At 37.0% G+C, this 9,828-nt stretch overlaps 1 long non-coding RNA gene across 4 annotated transcripts in view; it reads left to right on the plus strand.

Moving 5' to 3' along the window:
- The window catches only part of LOC138911780 (uncharacterized), a 44,946-nt gene extending 35,690 nt beyond the window's left edge, over positions 1 to 9,256 (plus strand). For 2 of the 4 annotated variants that reach the window (XR_011417422.1, XR_011417423.1), the window contains exon 3: positions 4,886 to 6,243. This is a non-coding gene — a long non-coding RNA (uncharacterized lncRNA). The other 2 variants (XR_011417424.1, XR_011417425.1) reach the window with 2 other exon arrangements.
- The last annotated feature ends 572 nt before the right edge of the window (positions 9,257 to 9,828 follow it).

Below are 9,828 nucleotides of genomic sequence, written 5' to 3' on the forward strand. Positions count from 1 at the left end.
TCTGTGGCATACATTCTCATAGAACAGCCGTCGCATGTTTTTCTTTTTTCGCCTTTGATTCGATGATCGTTGCGCAAATTCTGGGCAGGATTCGCATTTTAGCTGCTGCCCCAGTCCCAGTTCCAGTTCCAGTTGCCAGTTGCCAGTTATAGCCAACTGATACGCTGCCCCGCCCCGCCCGGCCCGCACCGCCTCTGCTTGCCACGGCTCGCCTCTGGGCACATGTGTTTGGCTTCCATCTGAGCTGTTGCTTCGCTCTTTTCTTTCCTTTTGGTTGGTTCGCGGTTTTTGCTTTTGTTTTGCAGCTGAATCCTTTGCGGCCCTGCGCCTGCCCCGCCCCGCTCCGCCCCTATCATAACTGTTTAACTGTGCTCAGGCAAGCTTTTGCCTTGATTCGTCCCATAAAAATAAATAATATAATATATGTATATACTTATATATATTATATGATATATTCGATATCTGTGCTAAATATTGTAATTTATTTTTGTGCCCGCTGTCTGACACTTGATTGACTCTCCTATTAACCCATGTTGCGCCGCGCATTACTGTATTTGAACAAAAAAAAAAATAGAATGCACAGCAAAAAGGTTAAAATTTGCCTAATTCCAAAGGGTCGGGTCGAGCTCGAGCTCGAGCTTGACATCTAACACAAAAACTCAATCAAATTAGCGGCAAATGTGAATTATGTCAAGACCCACAAACCAACCCCTCCCCCTCGATGACGCCCCACCCACCAGCATAGAGCGACGGATTTTCACATTTTCCACGAAACTGTTAACTGTCTTTTCCATTTGACTTTTCCTCCGAGCCGCATTTTTGGTCTTCTTTTTTACTTTTGTGTGTGTGTGTGTGTGTTTTTTTTAATTACCAAACATTTGACAGCATCCTGATGCTTATATTGTGTTGTCTATAAAGTGTACACACACACACACACACACACGCAGACAGTCTTAACCTTTTTTGGTTTTTGGCTTTTTAGAGAGAAATATGTTGCGTGTGAGCGTATTGCTAGAAAAATCAACCCCCGAAATAGCGTTAGATATTTGATTTTCACAAAATTCAATGCCAGGCAATAGCTAGAAGAAGAAGCAGCAGCAGCAGCAGCATGGCCGCCATGCTGCATCATCAACATCATCATCATCATCATCATCATGATCAGCAGCAACATCTTGAGCTCGAATCTTGAGCATCTGCCAATGCTGCCTCTGCCTCATGCTCTTCCCCTAATTTCTATCTATGCGCCCGAACTGTGAAATACAATTGCCAATAATGGGTAGTTAGAAGGTTGAACGCGTTTCAAAAACGAACAAAAATATGTTTTTCTTCTCCCTTTTTATAATCTTTTTTGTTAAATAGGGCTTTACATAGACAATATGATACATATATTTTATCGATAATAATATTAGCTAGTTCTCTGGCACTGGAAAGCGAGTCTTGGTTCACAAATCACATCCATGATTCGATCGTACCTTTTATTTATGAACAATTCTTAAGCCAATTCCTGCCCTAACACATACCTAAGCCCAGACCTTGGCCTTAGCTTGTCTAAAGTTCGCATATACCGAACCTGGTTAGACAAATGTATGGCAGTATATTGGCATATAAAAGAATATGCCTAGATCAGTGTAACCTCTGAGGGATACATATTGATACTCGAGATACTCGAAGCTAGATCAAAAGTTTGTACTTTGAGTCGAAACATTATTGCAAAATATATCGAACAGCTTTTGATTTTAATGCTGCCTTGTTTGCAAGTTGCCTCTGAATTAGTTAAGTTTAGAATGTTCATTGATTGCGACACAGCAAATATTTAAAATATAACTAGAAGGCTTGACTTGACGATCTGTTATTGATATATTTCTATTATATAAACATTTAAGATTTAGATAGACTTTTTGTAAATGTGCTTCCCACTCACTCTTCGGAGTGTATAGTAAAAAGCAAGTCATGCTCTTCTCGAAGTGTTTCACACAAGGAGCAGCTCTTTGCTTGGCTCATGATATCACAAACAGAAAAGAAAAAATATAAAGAAACTTGCAACATTCTTGAACAGTTGCCGTGCATTGTTTTTAGCCTGTTTTTTTTTTATGGCCCAACAATTCCCACACATACTTAGCATATTTATGTGTGTGTGTGTGTGTGTGTGTGTGTGCATATGTTTGTTTAATTATTATTAATTGTTGCAATCAATTCGCAAGAAGAAACCACCCACAAATGCAAATGCGCACACACACACACACACGTGCACACGCGCTGTCAGCTGGCAAACAAAAGACTTAGGCAACGAACTTGGCCTTAGCAGCTTCCTCTCAAAGCGAAGCGCCAAAAAAAAAAACAAAAAACGAGAAAAAAATCAAATAAAATTTTGCAAAATAATAAAAAAAAAAAATAAAGCACACAGGCTGCCAGGCTTGGAGGCTTTATATGCGCAACTATAATAAAAATTTATATGTGGCATATGCACACACACGCACACGTGTGTGTGTGTGTGCGTGTGTGTGTGTGGCTAAGAAGGAGCGTCAAATGGCGCACAGCTGCGCGAAGCCAAGCCAAGCAACATTTGTTGTTGCTCACAAATTGTTGCTACATTTTGGCTGTTTGTTGTTGTTGTTGTTATTATTTCATGTGTGTCCTAATTCCAATTCAACAGAAATTTCTGTCTCACAAACACGAAAAACAACAACAACACCAAAAAAAAAAAAAAAATAATACAAATTTATATATAAAGTAAAGCGAAATAAATCTTAGAGCCGAGAGGCAAGCAAAACGAGTTGAAATTAAGAGAAAAAAAAAATCTACAACAAAAATGTTTAGGCTAAAGTTTTGTATAGTTGTTGTTGTTGTTGTTGCTGTCGGCGCTTTATCCGATTTTGTGCTGTGCGCTGCTTGTTGTTTTTTATGACGAGTTTCCGCTAATTGCTGATGCGCTGCAGATTAAATGAAGCAGCGACAACAACAACAACAGCAACAACAGCTCTGCTCCAATGGGGAGCACGCCCAGCGCTTCGAGACGCAAAATGTCACAAAAAAAAAACAAAATAGTTATATATCTATAAATGTTAAACGAAGTAAGAGTACGCTAGTCGGGAGTGCACGACTAGAACTTGCCCAGACACATCGGCTCAGGCATATATATATATATATAGACCATGAAGTCGCTTGCGCCTTTCTATTCATTTTCCAAGGATTCAGTGCATAAAAACGAATATTAGAAAATCTTGACTTGGCAATGGATTTCTTAAATATATATTCACAATACAGTTAATACTAAGTAGAAATATGTTCCATTAAAAACCATAATTTCTCACGCTAAGCTAGAGGAAAAATGGGCAGGGGGGGGCGGTGGAGGTGGAGGTGGACCAGCTTGCAGCATGCATGTATGTATTACAGTCTGGCCCCGAACAACTGGGCCGATTGCCAGTGAAGCGTGTGTCGTGCTTGTCAGTCAATGTTCTGTCTTATCGACAGCCGCATGCGCTACAGCCAACCATATCGATGGGCATTAGAAAAATTTAGAGAGGTAAATCTGTGGGTGTGTGTATGTGTGTGTGTGTGTGCGTTAATGGCAGCAGCTGTTGTAACAAGTGTTCACTGTATGCGCAGCGCATGTAAGGGTCGTTTAGATCGAAGCCAAACCCTTGCTGCGGTTGCTCTTTAACGCCGCGGCTGTGGCTGAGTATTTTCCTGAAGCCTTACACTGCGCGAAACGCAGGGTGATTAACAAAACGAAAATCATTTTATAGCCATGGCTGTAAGCCCAGTTTTTTATTAAAAAGCTTTCGACATAACAGTGGCGTATTATGTTAAGCTACTGTTATTAACATGATTCGTATTGTATAACATATATTAAAAGTGACTACCAGGCAACAGCTATGCTTCGTGCTTAACAGTCTTAGCTTGTGTTAAGCTCAGCGCCTTTGCCTTAAAGCAAAAAAGTATAGACTTAACATGTTAATTGTTTTGTATAATATTGCATTTAACAGCTGTGAGTACCTATTACTATTCCAGACAGCTATGTTATTAGCCTAACAGTCTTAGCTTATGTTAAGCAGATGTAAGAGCAAAACTGTTGCCTGTGGCAATGTCAAGTTGAGGCAAGGCGACTTTAAAGCTGAATGTTAAGTGCAGATTTTGAATATGATTGAATTGAACTGCCTTTTTTTTGCTGCAGTGTATGACCTGTCAAACACACACACACACACACGCACACACTGTGAAGAAGGGGCAAACCGAAATTAGAAAAGAAAAAAAAAAGGCGTATCGCCGTGTTTGCTGCCTCAACTCTGGTTGTTGTTATTGTTGTTGTTGTAGCGCTTAGATTGTGGGCCAGAATGAACGAGAAAAACAACGAAAATAAAAAGCAGAGAATTATACGAATTATAAGAATTACGCTGAAACTGAAGAGAAAGACATCTTATAGATATCAGATTATGGTGCTGCGTTAGCCTAAGCTAATAATTCTAGCACACCTTGTGTGTGTGTGTGTGTGTGTGTGTGTGTGTGTGTGTGTGTGCATATGAGCATAATGAGCTATAATTGGATTAAAGATTTATTTATTGTATTTCGTTTCGTACAACAATTTTACATTCGCCTGCGCCAGCTGGGCGCTGCCAACAACCGGGCCAACAATCGACAATCGACAACTGAGAACTGAGAGCTGAGAGCTGAGTGCTGAGAATTGAGAATTGTAAGGCGAGATGTGAGCTCTCGGGTTGAGAGATCGGGCACTGTGTATCGACATTGACTAATTAGCGGGTCTCTCTGGGCAATGTTTGGATAATTATTATTACTGGCAAAACACATTTGCATTAATCTCGCTTCTCCCTACTTCTCGGCTTCTGCTTTATCACTAATTGTTATTGTTGCTCTCCTCTTGTTGCAGCTACAGCCGCATCCAGCAGCCGGCGGTCGACAGTGAAGCGCCAATATCAGCTCCAAGGTGAGGGCCAATACCAGGCGCAGAACCCAAACCAGATGAGGAGCTACAATGCCCAGAAACGGCTCAAAATTTAAAGTAAATTGATTATTTCGGCAAGTCCGGGGCGACGAAGTTTAGTATTATAATTATACCAACTATCTAAATTACGTATGTATTGTACGATTATGTATCGAATAGTTTTAATCTACCCAAAACCCAACCACGATCCCAACCCGAAGACCTCGCTCCCAAAAGTGTGTGTCTAAACTGTGCCAGGAAGTGCTAAATTCTTCCATTAAAGTTGGCATCATTTTATTTAGTATTTTTTAAGCACAACCTTTTGCTGACCAGCACAATTTAGTACATGTACTAAAGTTGGTACAGCAGCTAAACAAACGATTCGGCAAGGCAGCTTTTGTGGGTGTTCCAAATTTAGTACACAGTAAAAATCGTCGAAGTAATAACCAATAATTATATGCAAATTAAAAGACAAATAGTCTATTTAGTACACTGTTCTAAAATGAGTACTAAATATAGTACAAGACAAAACTTACCAAACGGAGTGTTTGGAGTGTTTTGTACTAAAATAGAGCAACATGTACTAAAACGCAGTAGTGCGGCAAGTCCTAATATTTTTCTGTACTGCTGTACTAAATGTTTGAAGTGTCGTAGGTTAAAAAACAACTACTTGAAAGCGTTCTAAAAGCTGTACCCAATTTAGTACATGTACTAAATGTACAATATATATAAAGGTTCACCTTCAGCACAATCAATGTAAATGCACTAAATCTCGGTGTACTAAAACAGTGCTAAAATGAATGGAACACGTACATAAGTCAATAATAGCTAGAAATGCATTGTACATATAAAATGTGTATGTGTTATTACGATTATAGTTTCTGATCTAAATTAGTTCACTCTGTTTTTTTTTTTGTTTTTTTTTTTTTTTTTTTTGAAGATAAGCTCCTACATATACATATACTTATATCAACAATGTGCATATCATTTTTTGAGCAAGTTAATACAATAATTAAGCTTAAATAGCAAAGGTTAACTAAAAGATAAAAAATAATAAAATAAAAAAGAAAGGACAACAGCACAAGGCAATAATTTTAGTTCAATTGATTTCGATTGGAATTTTGATTTCAACATGTTTCAACTGTGCAATACAAACAAAAACAAAACAAAGGTTAAAACTAAATTTAATATACATATATATATATACAATTTTTTTTTTTATATACATACATACATATATGTATATATATATTCATATATGCATGTATGGCAAGTCCTAGTGTAAGCGCGAATACCTCAACCGATTCTATTTATAGAAAGATATAGCAAAAATAACTGAACAACAAGAAACGAAACAAATGAAACAAATTATCAACTGCAGCTCAGGCAACTACCTCGTTAACAATAAAGGAAACAAAACTGAAGAAAACAACAAAGAAATTTAACAAAACTCTGGCAAGAATATATCAATTATATTGTATATATATATATATATATATATATTAATCCATATATATATATATGTATATATATGTATCTCAAAAATACGTAAAACTTAAACAAATAACAATTTATACGAATTGCGAACGAGTTAAATTAAATGTACATTAAATTTTAATTGTTTATATATATAACAAATTATATATATACATATATATATATATATACTTATACATATATATTTAGCGCAGCCGCCCCCCCCCCCCCCCCCGGCCCGCCCACACTTCCGCGTCAGCGAATTTTTTTCCATGTTGTCATCAGTTTAAATTTGAATATTTACAAAAACAAAAAAAGAAAAACACATTTTGGCCAAAACACAATTTGTTGCACACATGACAACAGGCGTGTCTCACTGGGCGTGGCCGTGGCTGACGCAAGGCGTGGCACTGCCGCCCACTAACCCTTAAAAACAAAACAAAACAAAACAAAAAAAATGAAATCGAAAAAAATGTTTCTCATCCTTAAATGTAGTTGTAGTTGTGCATCTATTTCAACAACGAAAACGAATTGAAAATTATTTAAAATAAAAATATATATATATATATATAAAAAGAAGAAGAAAATTAACGAAAAAAAAACACATACACAATGTTTTAAGCGACATTTTCATTTATTTTATTTGTATTATTTCCTCTTCAATTTTGAAACTCGAAGCAATACACGAAACAGGCATTTTTTTTGTTTCATTTCTCAAATTGACTTTAAAGCGAAACATATTTAAATAATGTAGCAACTACATGTTAAATTTTAGCAATTAATTATTAAAAAATAACAAAAAAAAAAAAAAAAAAAAACAAAAAAGGAAAGAAAACTAAGAAAATGTATCTGAAGGCCGGCAAAATCAGGACAAGGCAAATGTAAAATTTCAAAGCGAACTAAAACAATTTTGAAGGCAAAGAAAACTGCCCAAGTTCAAATACCCTTGCAGACCTAACCTCAAATACGTTATAGTTATCCGTTTGATCCGATATTATCTAACATTGCATTGCTGTTCTTCAAACAGTCCCAAGAGAGAGCTCATCCGACAACGTAACCCCATCGAGATGCTCCTTCCGGCAATCAAAGCCATATAGTTATACGATGCCAATAAAAGCTCAACTTGCGATCGATCCATAGATATATATATATATTAAAGATATATAGATATATAGAGTCCCATGTAAGCGAAAGGAGTTGCTGACAAATTGACTGGCATACCCGATTGCAGTCGAAATGTTAGGGTATGCTAGTCAAAGCCCAACGCTTCCAAGTAGTATTAAATATCCAGAGCTCAATAACAAATACTAACAATAAATAGACAAAGGAACCGTGTACCTCTCAACACCTGGCTAAGGGCAATTCGAATTTAGGATTCCGATTTCAGCTTCTAGTCGGCGTAATAATGTGTATGTGTGTGTGAGTGTGTGCGTGTGTGCGTGTGTGACTGTGTGTGTGTGTGTGTGTATTTGTACATTTTTACATACTCAAAAAGGAAAAGCCAAGTAACACAATAAACAGTAACAATTTTTTGCATTAGGTGGAGATTTTAATGGTATTTTAACAAAAGGCGAGAAAATTCATAAAAACTTATAAATGATAAATAACAACAACAAAAAACAAAATAATAATAATAATAATAATAAACATAACTAATTGTTCGATTGGTTTTGCCATTTCGCATACGTATATCAATTTTCCTTAAACTATATAAATGTATTTCAAATAAATGGTTATGTGTAGTAAACTCCATAAAAAAAAAATAAAAATAAAAATAAAAAAATCGAAAAAATATATATATCTATATATATATATATATATACAGACACAAACAAAATTGGGGCAACATTCTCAGCAGCAACATGAATTTATGACAACCATAACAAACATATTATATATATATATATATATATATACACAAAGCGAATCGAAACGAGAAGAAAGAAAGAAAAATAAAGAAGAAGAAAGTACACTCAAGTACGACTTAAGAGCGGGCACATATAATACCAAGTACCACAAGGCACGCTGATTACGATCCTGAGCATAAAAGAGCTAAAACAAATTACAAAATTGTCAAAAACTAAACCAAAACAAAAGGTGTGAAAACAGATTATATATATATATATATATATATATATATGAAAACCAAAAAAAAAAAAAAAAAACAAAGAGAACCGATTTTTTTTTGAGCCGAAATAAAGCATAAAGCAATGTAAACTACAAAAAAAAAAAAAAGAGGAAAAAAAAAAGCTCTTGTATTACTTTGTTTGGGTGAACTTTGGGCTGGACTTAGTTACAATCATATATATTTATATATTATTTTTATTCCAATTTCAGCTCAATTTTATTTCTGTTTAGGATCGGATGAGCCTCGTAGTACTTAGATCTGGATTTTTCTGAAACAGCCTATTTCTGGTATCAGATGGATAAGTTTGTATGCTGCGCGCTTTGCTTGTTTATTGGAGGGTATTACGAGCTTATCGAGACACCATAATGTCTCTAGATTAGGTTCAGGATGAGAGTTATTATAGCCATATGCGTTCGTCCATCCATCTGTCTAACCGTTCATTCGTCTGTCCATCCATCCCTCTGTCTGTCTGTCTGTCCATCTATCATTCCATTCCTCCAACCATCCATGCATGATCCATAGTCAGTCTTAAAGCTATCGTCCTTTCTTCTGTTGCAGGTGTTACATATATCCGAATCGATCGAATGGGACTACTTCGACTACAACTTTTTGGGTTAAGATGCAAAATCTTATCAACATGGTACAACTATATCATATAGCTGCCATAGAAACGAACAGTCGGGGAGTAGCTTATTTTCCCACATCAACTTGGTTTATTTTTTAGCGGCTAGTTTAGGCGTCTATAGACTTTTAGCAGGCACCGTGCATACCCTGAACATGCACACTCTCAGCTAAAATAACAGTAGAGCCCTCTCCGGGAAATACTCTTGGAAGAAGATGGATATTATGATTGAAAGATAATAATGATGATGTTGAACTTGAAACTCGCTTTCACAAATGACGTAAGAGGCAACAAAAATAGTTAAGTACACGACTATCAAGCATATGGATGCACTCAAACACACACACGCACACGCACACTGTGGCACTTGTGTGCGCCTCGGGTGGGGGGCAATAGCCACAAGCAAAGTCAAAGGCAAGGGCAAGGGCAAGGGCAAGTGCCAGAGGCAAGAGGCAGGAGGGAAGAGGCAAAAGGCCGAGGCGCAATCACGCAGACCGTGTCCAATTAAAAGGCGCCGTACATCATTTCGAATGCAGCACCAGCAAAATGGAAAAATCTACAGGTGGTGGCGGCAGCGCAGGCGACGGCGGCGGCGGCGGCGACGGCGACGGCAACATTTCAGATTTGTGTTTCCTGCACGGCGAAAAGAAAATTGAAGAAAGA

The sequence above is a fragment of the Drosophila virilis genome, chromosome X (genome assembly GCF_030788295.1).
Source record: "Drosophila virilis strain 15010-1051.87 chromosome X, Dvir_AGI_RSII-ME, whole genome shotgun sequence".
NCBI lineage: Eukaryota > Metazoa > Arthropoda > Insecta > Diptera > Drosophilidae > Drosophila > Drosophila virilis.